Consider the following 10750-nt stretch of genomic DNA (forward strand, 5'->3'; position numbering starts at 1 on the left):
ACATCTGGAAAGGCTAAAGGCAGAACCTCCTGGGGTTTGCAAACCCATCAAATCCTAGCAATGTCTCCCCTTTTATCTCATCACTACTTTTGTGTCATAATCAACTGTCTCCAGGAGTGGACAGGGGTGGGCAGGCTGGACTCAAGAGACTCAGTGTTTCCACTGCAATCACCCTGTGGCTTTCTGCACAACATCTGGGGCAGTGGTGCACCTGCAAGTACCTTCCATCATTTCCTTGTGGGGCTCTTCTGAGGATGGAACATCACAATGGCATCTGTGACAGTTAATTTTATATATCAACATGGCCAGGCTCTGGGGACCAATCGTTCAGTCAAATACTAGTATAGATGTTGCCGTGAAGGTGTTTTGTAGATGTGGTTAGCACTAACACTCAATAGACTTTAAGTAAAGCAGATTACCCTTCGTAATGTGGGTGGGTCTCCTTCAATCAGCTGAAGACCTTAAGAATTAAGACTGAGGTTCCCAGAGAAGGAATTCTGCCCCAAGACTGTAACATAGAAATCCTGCCAGTTTCCAGCCAGCTGGTCTACCCTATGAATCCTGGATTTGCCGGACTCCATAATCACATGAGCCAATTCCTTAAAATAAATTTCTCCCTCATATTATACATATGTAAATTATATATATACATATCTATTAAATATATATTAAGTATCTTTATATATTATAGTTATAAATATGTATTAAATGGTTATTAAATATGAATGTTCATAAATATATGAATACATATTGTGTGTGAAATATAATGAATATAAATCATATGTGAAATTTTTTATGTGTATTTTCTTCTGGGGTTAGGATCCATTACTTCATCAGATTCTCAGAGCAATATTCCCTAAAATTTTATATGAGAGAATATATATAGACTAAGAGGGAGAGAGAACCAATAGTATATACAATGGGATATATACAGAAACATTAGAGCATTTCTCAGAGTTTGTGATTTTTACATTCAGAGAATCTGCCTTTTCCATAGTGATGAAAAGCTGTTTTTTTATCCTCTCTCAGGGAATGTTCAAGAACATCATGGTACCCAGCGAGAGGAATGACCCTTGAGAGTGACCTGTTTACAAGTGCCTTTCTGGCCTCCTCAGAATCACTTAACCTAGGCCACCCTTCCGTAATTCAGAGAAAATCAAAACCACAGTTTAGAGCCTCAAAAAAGTTCATGTAGTGGGGAAATGAAGAGCTCCTCAGAGTTCTGACGCAAATGGAAAAGACTTTTTTCCACCTCCAGTTACCCCTCTGGGCCCTTTCACCACCTGGAAAAAAACAGTGGTACATGATTGAACAAGTAAGTACTGCTCCCTCCCTCTTGAATTCCGTTTTTTAAAGAATCTCTTTTCTAAAAATACAAGGAATTCTATGAATCTTTTTTCTGCTTCTGAAGTATTTTCTACAGAATCTCTCTAGTACTTGCAAAAGTGGTGATTATGAATGACTAAACAGTCTTGCATATATTTCTGGAATACTTGGAAATGCCTCTGTTATTTTTGGAAATATGTGCTTGTTCAGGTTATTCTGGCAATGGGCAGCTACTGAAAAAATTCTTTCGTGATAAAAAGCCTGTAGCTCCACCTACTGCTTCCTCAAAGATGACAGCCAGGGTTTCAGCACTGAAAAATACAGACGGAGGTCCAGCGAAACAGCTCTATTTTCGATACAAAGCTCATTTTGCCTTCGGTAAAAGTTAGCCAATAGGTTTCCACCACTGGCAAAGCTAATAGATATAGCCCATACATTATGTATTACAAGTAAAAGTGTGAAATAAAAGCAGGCAAGGAATGAATTGTTTGAGGGTTTTGAAATATATATCAGCGTCGTTGCCAACATCTGCTGAAAAGTGAGACAGATGGAAGAAGTCCTCAGGGAGCACATGACTTTGGGGAAGGAATGGACATTAAAATATAGGCAAAATATTCACAAGCATGAGGCCTGATAGTATCGGTGCTTCGTGTTTTGCCTGCCTTTGAAGGAAATGGTGACACGGGAGCTGAAGGCAGGAGAGAAGCAAGAGCATCCAAGTCTTTAAATGAATGTTCCTTTCAAAATGATCCAACTCTCCTCTCCCCGGTCTTTGCTCGTGGCTCACTCACACAGGATCTGATCCAAGAAACAATTTCCGATGGAATTAATTCTTTTGTTTCAACTTTTTCCACTGCTACCAAACCGTTACAGCAAACTTTCTTCTCTAATTTCTAGAACCTCAACCACAATGGATTATGCTATTCTTCTTTCAAAATGCCATTAAGAAGTGCCAACAAGGAAACTTTTTTTTTCTTCTCTACTCTTTTATTCCAGTGAGTCTCAGATGCTTTTCAGGTAAAATTCAGCTTCTCTCTACCACAGCTAAACAGAAATACATGTTTCCCATTTTCCATTTGAAACAGTGAGGAGTGGCTAAACTAGAACATACAACTGGGGAGAACACGAAGAATGACGATGTCAGGTCCAGGCAGACAACATTTTTGTTGCTAAATCTAGAGGGTTTTTCATTTTTTTCTGCTTTCATTAACAGGACTTAGCTGCTTAAAATTGTATCCAGCTTTGGTTTCATGTTAACACAGTATCTTGTAATTATACCAACCATAACATTTTATTTTGCACCTTTACATTTTGGGGTAGAGTTTTGTTTGGACAACTTTTAATTTGATATCATTTTAACCCTCCAGAGAAATTGCCAGAATCATACCAGTACCTCCCATGTACCCTTTACCCAGATCCAAATGGGGTAAACTGTAAAAATTCCAACCCACTCATTTTTATCAATCTCTCTATATGTCGTTTTTTTCCTACTAATTTGAGAATAAACTGCAAGCATCATGCTCCTTTACTCCTGAATAAGTTAGTGTATACTCCCTAAAAGAAGGACATTCTCTTACATAACCCAGTACAATTACCAAAATCTAGGAGACTTAACATTGGTGTAATTCTACTATCTATCTAATTCACAGCCCATATTCAAATTTCACCAGTGATCCCAAAAATGTGTTTATGGCTGTAATTTTTATTCCAGCCCAGGATCCAACCCAGACTCACACCTTTTGCTTCATTGTTCTCTATCTTTGGTCTCCTTTGTTTTACAGTGGTTTGTCACCCTCTCTTTATCTTTGATGACCTTGACTCTTTCAAAGAGTCCAGGCCAGCTCTTTTAGAGAGCGTGCCCCATTTGGGGCTATGCCTCTTTACTTTCTTCTATTGCAGAAATGATGTGTTCTCAGTGTATCACATCAAGAGAGACATGATGTTGGCAGTGCTAACTTTGATCACAGTATGAGATGGTGCTCGCCAATTTTCTCCCTCCATAATTAACAAGTTGTGGGGACACACTTTAAGATTATGAATATATCTTGTTCCTCATCACACCTCACTTACTAGTTTTAGTATGCATTTTTCCTGAATTAATTATTTCTAATGACGGGTGCAAAATCATGATTTTTCTAATTTTATCATCCTTTCTACATTTACTAGTTGGCACACTATTTTTCACCTACCTTATTTCAATATCACCCTTTTGAAATTTCAGTTGCAAACCAGAAGCCTGTTCACAAAGACCTAAGCTGCTTCTTGATCTGAATGAGATTTCTGAAAAGCTTGTGGGTATTAAATCTTATAGAAAAATATGAAATATTCCCTTCAAACCCTTTAAGCAAATTCTTCCAAAAACTACGAACGACAAAATCAAAACAAAAACAAAGTTGCACCTACGTTAATACTGAATGATTTGATTGGGAAAATGAGAACCATCAAATTTAAAATAGAGTGCAATAAGGGTCTTCACTTTGGAGTCGTGAGAAAAAAGACAGTAAAAAGAGAGGTGGCCTCACAGAGGCCAGGAGACAGTGTCTCCTCCCCCTGAGAATCGAGGGAACCATTCATCCTAAGACATTGCTACCTGAGGCCACTGTTCAATCCATACAGACTTGAAGGAATCTGGGAAGATCATGTGACTCATCTCTAACCCCACCCCTTCGTGCCAGTGGGTCCCCACGTAACAGTCTCCTCAGATGCAGAATGAACCTGCCTTTAAGACCTGCAGAAACCTCCACCCTCTACCAAAGAGCAATGCTTCGTGCCAGAAAGTCCTGTATAGCTAACCAAGGCCCTTCAGCCCCTTTCCTGTCAGTATTATCCTCGGTGTAACAGCAGGTATAAGAAAATTCGATCTCTTGAATCCTGTGAAAGTTTGGTTTATTCAGCAACTATTTACTCTCGTTCTCCTTTTTTTGTGGGTGAAGTTTACTTCTCTGCTCCACTGACATTGGACTTGGCCACATAAGTTGCCTTGGCCAATGGGATGTTAACAGAGAGGACACGAATATGTATGCTTCCACAGTTTGGCTTGGCCTCCTACATCTCTGGATAGCAGTGGCAAGACCATGCCCCGGGCAGAAATCCACTCCTCTTGCAGCAGAGGAGCCTTGTCTGTAAGTTCCCTTGCTTTTTAAACCTACCAACTAGCATCTGGAGTAGCCTCTTTCTTAGGTCTCTCCTTGCCCTCAGTGTATGGGGTCAGTGAAACAGATTTTACCCAGGAAACCTCTGAGGTTGTGACCCCAAACAGCTAATCTTGGATAAGGTTAAATTTATAAATAAAAAGAATATGAAGGCAATGGGCAAGTAAAGGTCATTTCCCTTATTTAGTAATGTTATCCACTCAGCATTGTGTCAGGAGGGCTACACCAAAGTCCCAAGACTCCTCTGGAAAACAATAAAATCTTAAAGTAGGGAGAGATGGATAATTGGGCCTCATCATAAAACAACAATAAAAGTAAACGAACACAATACAAAGATGTGGTATTATTCTATTCAGTCCTAGACTGGACATACTGGACTTTTAGTTGAATAAGATAATATATGAACCTACTCTCTTTTGAGGTGTCTGGGGACCCCATGTGATAATAGCCCACTTAAAGTTAGCATATTTATCAAGGGCACCCAAAGATAGGCATAATTTCTGATAAATAGCCAAGAAATTTCATTCCATTTGCAATAAAAAGATGATCAGAGCAAAGTTTTAAGGATACCGAATATCCAAAAACAAACAAAGAATATTCCCTGGATACTGTTCAGCCTGAGTCCCCACAAAAAAATACACCTAGAGTAGAGCTGAACCCAACTCACAGTCTGGATCTAAGACCAGCCAGTCATCACATTGTAGCAGAGTCACCCACATGAGCCCACTTTAGACCAACTAAACCACAACTCCCCTGCAGACCCATGACCATGAGAATAAATGGTGGTTGCAAATCACAGAGTTGGGGGATGGTTTGGTTTGTCATACAGTATTACTATGGCATAGCTGACTGATACAAATACCATAATGAAGTCCTTCTCTACTTCTGTCTGTCTCCAGATTAAATAACCTCAGTTCCAAATCACCCTATCATAAGGCTCTATTTTGATATTATTCCATTACCTCATTCTCTCTTTTCTTAACTGTCTCTATAAGAAACTCCTGCTCTGTTTTGTGACTTACAGAACATCTTTCCTCCAGAAAATGTATTAAAGATTTCAGGAAGCCTGACTTTAAGGCATTTGTTTGGACTTATCTCCTGGCATGATAACTCAAAAAAAGGTTGCATAAGATAAAAATCTAAACAAGTGACAGAAGAGACAGAATGAAATTACCTGCAAAATGGGTCCCCTAACCTGTATAATCTTATGAACTCTAAGGTTACAATAAACTTGGGAGTAAATAAAGTATTATTCTACTCAAGGTCAGCTTCAGGGTCCCATGCTTACAAGGGCCCTATGCCTAGTTTAATGCTCTGTTGTCACCATATTAAAATTTTCAATTGTTTTGAGAAAGGGCTCCTCGATTTTATTTTGCACTGGGCCCCACAAATTACGTAGCTCATTCTGATGGTACAAGCCAATTCCCAATCTGAAGTCTGCTCCTTCATTTCCTCTGCTAAGGCTTTTGTTCGGGCTCTCATCTCTTCTTCCTTAGAATACTTGAAAGAATTTCTAATTATTCTACTCCCCTTTTTTCTTCCCTGCCCCTATTTTCTCCTCTAGAATACACAGATCATATCATGCCACACCCCTAAAATCTTTCAATGAATCCTCATTGCATGCAGGAAAAAGTTCACATTTTTTAGCAAGGCATAAATGTCCATTACAAGGGTAGTACAACCTCCATTCAGCCTCTCCATGCTTTCCCCTTACCTCCTTCTGTCACCCTCTATTACTGTCCCAGAGTGACTGCCCCAGATTTCCTTGTCCTCCCCTCTCCTTGTCCCATCTTTGCTCATTCCTCTGCCTAGAATGTCCTTCCCCTCAATCCTCTTGAGAGTACTGGACCAAACGTGACCTCCACAGTCTTCCCTGTCCTTTCTCCTACTCCATACAAATTCCTGACTCCTCATTTGGGCAGTAACTTCTATTACAGCACTTAACATAAGCACCGTAATGGTTTATTTACTGCCCTCCAAACAAACTGTGAGCTTCCAGAGTCAGAAAGCATACCCTGTTCACCTTTCTGCCCTTAGTTCAATGACTAGCATGTAGAAGGCATCAACAGTAGGCATTCAGAGGATCACTGAATTTGAATGGTCTCATAAGTAATAAGGAAACTTAGATCTAAGTGTTTTAGTTATTCATTCAAAGTCATCCTATTAAGTTCATGGCATAGCCAGGATTCAGTCTCAGTCTCAGGCCACTTGATTCTTGGTTCAGGACACCCTGTTGTCTTCTCCTCATGGCTTTTCCAATGAGATATCAGTCATTTCCCCCACTAATCCATGAAGTAACTCACCCCTTCTGTGCTTATCCAAGATATGAAGCAGCATATACTGTGCCCCTCCTAGAAATTCTTCCAAAATATAGATTGTCAGATCTGGGGGAGTTCTTAGAGACTGCTGTTCCACCTCTTGGTTTCACCCAAGAGAAAGAAGAAACCAAAGAGGGGAAGACTCTCTCCCTGGGTTGCACAATCAGATACCAGCTATGCCGAGTCTCAGGCCAGTGCTCATATCACTGACCACAGTGCCTTGTCATTGAGGCAAGAATCCAGATTAAAATGCTTGATCACTGCAAATAACTGTATTGGCTCCCTAACAGCTTTCAGTGGACTGATTTCCTTCTCCCCTGGGCTGAGCAGAGGACTATCTGAAAGTCACACAGTGCTCTGATGTCTTTCAGCTTTTATCACCACCAAGGTGTAGGCTCTATCTAAGCACACATGGGTTCCACCTTGTTCAAACACATGGTGGAGGAACCTCCAGGTCTTCTCCACATGCCCTACCCCATCCGTAAAAGCATGTCTGAACTTACCTGATTTCTCCATTCTAAAAAAAAATAGCTCTGAGGGAAAGACTTGTATTAATAAAAGCTGCAAGAGGATTCCATATCTATCTCCAAATACTCAGTGGGTGTTGTTCAGAGAATAATCATTGCCTCTTTTCCAGCAGCTCTGAAGAATGAGAAAACTGTTCCAACTCCAGCCTGAGGAACCCAAAGTAGACACCAGAAAGAAGAGAGATACGGGACACAGAATGGGAAGCTGGAAACAGACTTCTGATAATCTGAACTCATTAGGAAAGAGTGGATTAAAATTTCATAAATCAAGGGTTAACAAAGGGTTAAGCAAACAGAATATTCCAAGTAGTTTCATTGGCAATTTTGGCAACACCTTAAAAGAAAATGATGTTTGTTGGTCTCTGGAATTTGTTCCCCCAGAAAATTTGGGATTAAAGCTACTTGTTGAGGGCATGTGATCTGGAAGAGGAATTAACTGGGGGCCAGAGCTTTTTGGTCAGCTGGTGCTTGCTTCCTCCTAGTCCTTTGTCATGGACACATTCACTATGAAATAGAAGAAAGACAACTGAGGGGCGCCTGGGTGGCTCAGTCAGTTAAGCGGCTGCCTTCGGCTCAGGTCGTGATCCCAGGGTCCTGGGATCGAGCCCCACGTCTGGCTCCCTGCTCAGCGGAGAGCCTGCTTCTTCCTCTCCCTCTGCCTGCCACTCTGCCTACTTGTGCTTGCAATCTCTCTGTCAAATAAATAAATAAAAATCTTTAAAAAAAAAAAAAGAAGAAAGACAACTGAGCCACAATCAGAAGGCCTGGTGGAAACATGTTGTTCCTCTGCTCTTTGTGTCCTTATTTGAAATATGAGGATTAGGAAGGAGCAAGGACTTTGATTGTGGACAGATCAATCCAAATCCCAACTCATGGGATTTTAATGGCATTTAATGTCTCTGAGTTTCACTTTCCTCTTCTCTAAAATGAAAAATATATCATCTATCTCACAGGAATTTTGTGAGAGATCAAATTAGTTAAAGGCACAATGTCTCCATTGCATTCAGTTTAAATATATTCACATATTCTTTCCCATCTTTTCCCACATAGAGCTTTCGGGAGGAGTAAATAATGTAATATACATGCCTGACACATAATCATCACATAATAAATGTTCACTTTCTCTTCTCTCCCTTCCCACTCCACCATCATTATAATGAGGGATTTGTAATAGCTAATCCCTAAAAATCCCTTCTAATTCTGCAATTCTACTTATGCATTCTCTGCTTCACCACTGTGCTTTATTTGTATATCTTTGGATCCAGCATAGCAGCAAGCACGATTATGTGCCTTAATTAGTATTCATAGCATTGGATTACGTTTCCCCAGTAAACACCAGGTTTGGGATAAAGCACATGTTCTCTGTGTCTCTAGAACTAGACCCTAAAGGAAGTAATTCCGCTTCCTAACATACGAGGAGGTTGTCAGAGGTAAGTTACAGTCTTGCCCAGCACAGCACTGACATCACCGACTTCCGCAGAAAAGTAGCTCATACCGCATTCCTCTTGGCACTTCACATATGGAGTATCTTCATGAAATCATTTATGACTGCTTTCTAGAATTCAGCAGGAATCTCTAGCAGCTAGTTGCATTTAAAAAAGTACCATATCAGTCTGCTATTTTTAGACAGTGCCCACAGCTCAAATGGGGCCATCAAAGATCTCCCTTTGAATCCATATTTGATTGTTGGCCAAATTTTCCATATCCTGTTCTAGGCCGCTTCAAAAACATCTGTTTCGATTAAAGAGTGATCAGGAAAGTGCTCTCATATTATAGAGGAAACAGGCTTCGTTTAATATGAATTGCTGGCACTATAAACCCTTGTTTCGAAGCTGAAGGGGCGATCATCAACATCTGTGCCAAATCCAGTAAGACAGGCTGGGCCATGCTGAACACAGACCACATGACTCAGTTCTGGGAAGAATCGCCCTAAAATGTGGGACTGGTGAAGTTACAGGGAAAGGTCTCTATCACTCAGGTTTGGCATATATCACCCCAACTAGATATGAAAAAAGAAAAGAAAATTTATGGAGAAACCATACTCCATACCACACTTGGGTGCTCTTGATCCCAATTAATTGGCAGTAAGACAATTCTCGGAAACACTTCTTCCCTTGCCATCTCTCTTCTTCAAGTATTAAATACTGAACTTGAGTCCCACTTCAAAAAAAAAAGTATTCATCTTCCCTCCTGTCCAAATTCCAACCCTATTATTATAAGCCAGTCTATAATCTTGACTGATTGCCTGACATCTACACATTTATGTTAACAGTACAAAAGACATTTATTGTGCACCTACAGCATACAGAGCACTAAGAAGCTCAATGTGTGGTCTTATTGTAAAGGAGCCAACAGGTCTGGACTCTCACACAAAGAGGCAAAAGTAAGTGTCCTCCAAGTGGTAGAACTCAGAGGAAAAAGGATCACTTACAACTGGGTCAAAGAATAAAGGAATGACTCTTATGCAGATTTTTTTTATTTTTTTATTTTTTTATTATGTTAATCACCATACATTACATCATTAGTTTTTGATGTAGTGTTCCATGATTCATTGTTTGTGCATAACACCCAGTGCTCCATACAGAATGTGCCCTCTTTAATACCCATCACCAGGCTAACCCATCCCCCCACCCCCCTCCCCTCTAGAACCCTCAGTTTGTTTCGCAGAGTCCATCGTCTCTCATGGTTTGTCTCCCCCTCCAACTTACTCCCCTTCATTCTTCCCCTCCTGCTATCTTCTTCTTTTTCTTTTTTTTAACATATGTTGCATTATTTGTTTGTTTCAGAAGTACAGATCTGTGATTCAACAGCCTTGCACAATTCACAGCGCTCACCATAGCACATACCCTACCCAAAGTCTATCACCCAGCCACCCCATCCCTCCCACCCCCCACCACTCCAGCAACCCTCAGTTTGTTTCCTGAGATTAAGAATTCCTCATATCAGTGAGGTCATATGATACATGTCTTTCTCTGATCATGCAGATTTTTGAAATACTTTTGTCAGTGATGGTTGTGGGAAGTGCTTTGCAAATAACGGAAATGGCACAAGAAGCATCCTAGAAACCAGAAGACATGAACTTGATTGTCAAAAAAATTCCAACCATCCCCTTTCCATAATGAGTTAGATTACAGGTAGAGACATAAAAACAGTTGGAAAAGCAAGGTTTGCAGACTTCACCTATTCATTAGTGTTAGATGACATTGTGCAGGAGGAGTTGGGGGATGATACCTCGCAGAGGTAGGTAGTGAGCTGGGCACTAAAGTACTAACATACAGGATTGGTATGGGCAGCAGAGAAGGTATTTCAGGTAATGAAATAATTGACAAAAGATGTCACCTCTATGAGCACCTCCCTTCCATTTTTCTAAGCCCATTCACTCATTCATTCATCACTATTTATTGAGCACCTACTGGGTGCCAGGCTT

The 10750-nt window shown here is 40.4% G+C and overlaps 1 long non-coding RNA gene across 1 annotated transcript; it reads left to right on the forward strand.

Moving 5' to 3' along the window:
- Window positions 1–1036: 1036 nt before the first annotated feature.
- Window positions 1037–7624, forward strand: LOC113937013. The gene is made up of 3 exons (XR_003524454.2): window positions 1037–1315; window positions 4260–4448; window positions 7437–7624. It is a non-coding gene; the product is annotated as an uncharacterized LOC113937013 (long non-coding RNA).
- Window positions 7625–10750: the final 3126 nt, after the last annotated feature.

Source organism: Zalophus californianus, chromosome 8 (assembly GCF_009762305.2).
Source record: "Zalophus californianus isolate mZalCal1 chromosome 8, mZalCal1.pri.v2, whole genome shotgun sequence".
Classification (NCBI taxonomy): Eukaryota; Metazoa; Chordata; class Mammalia; order Carnivora; family Otariidae; genus Zalophus; species Zalophus californianus.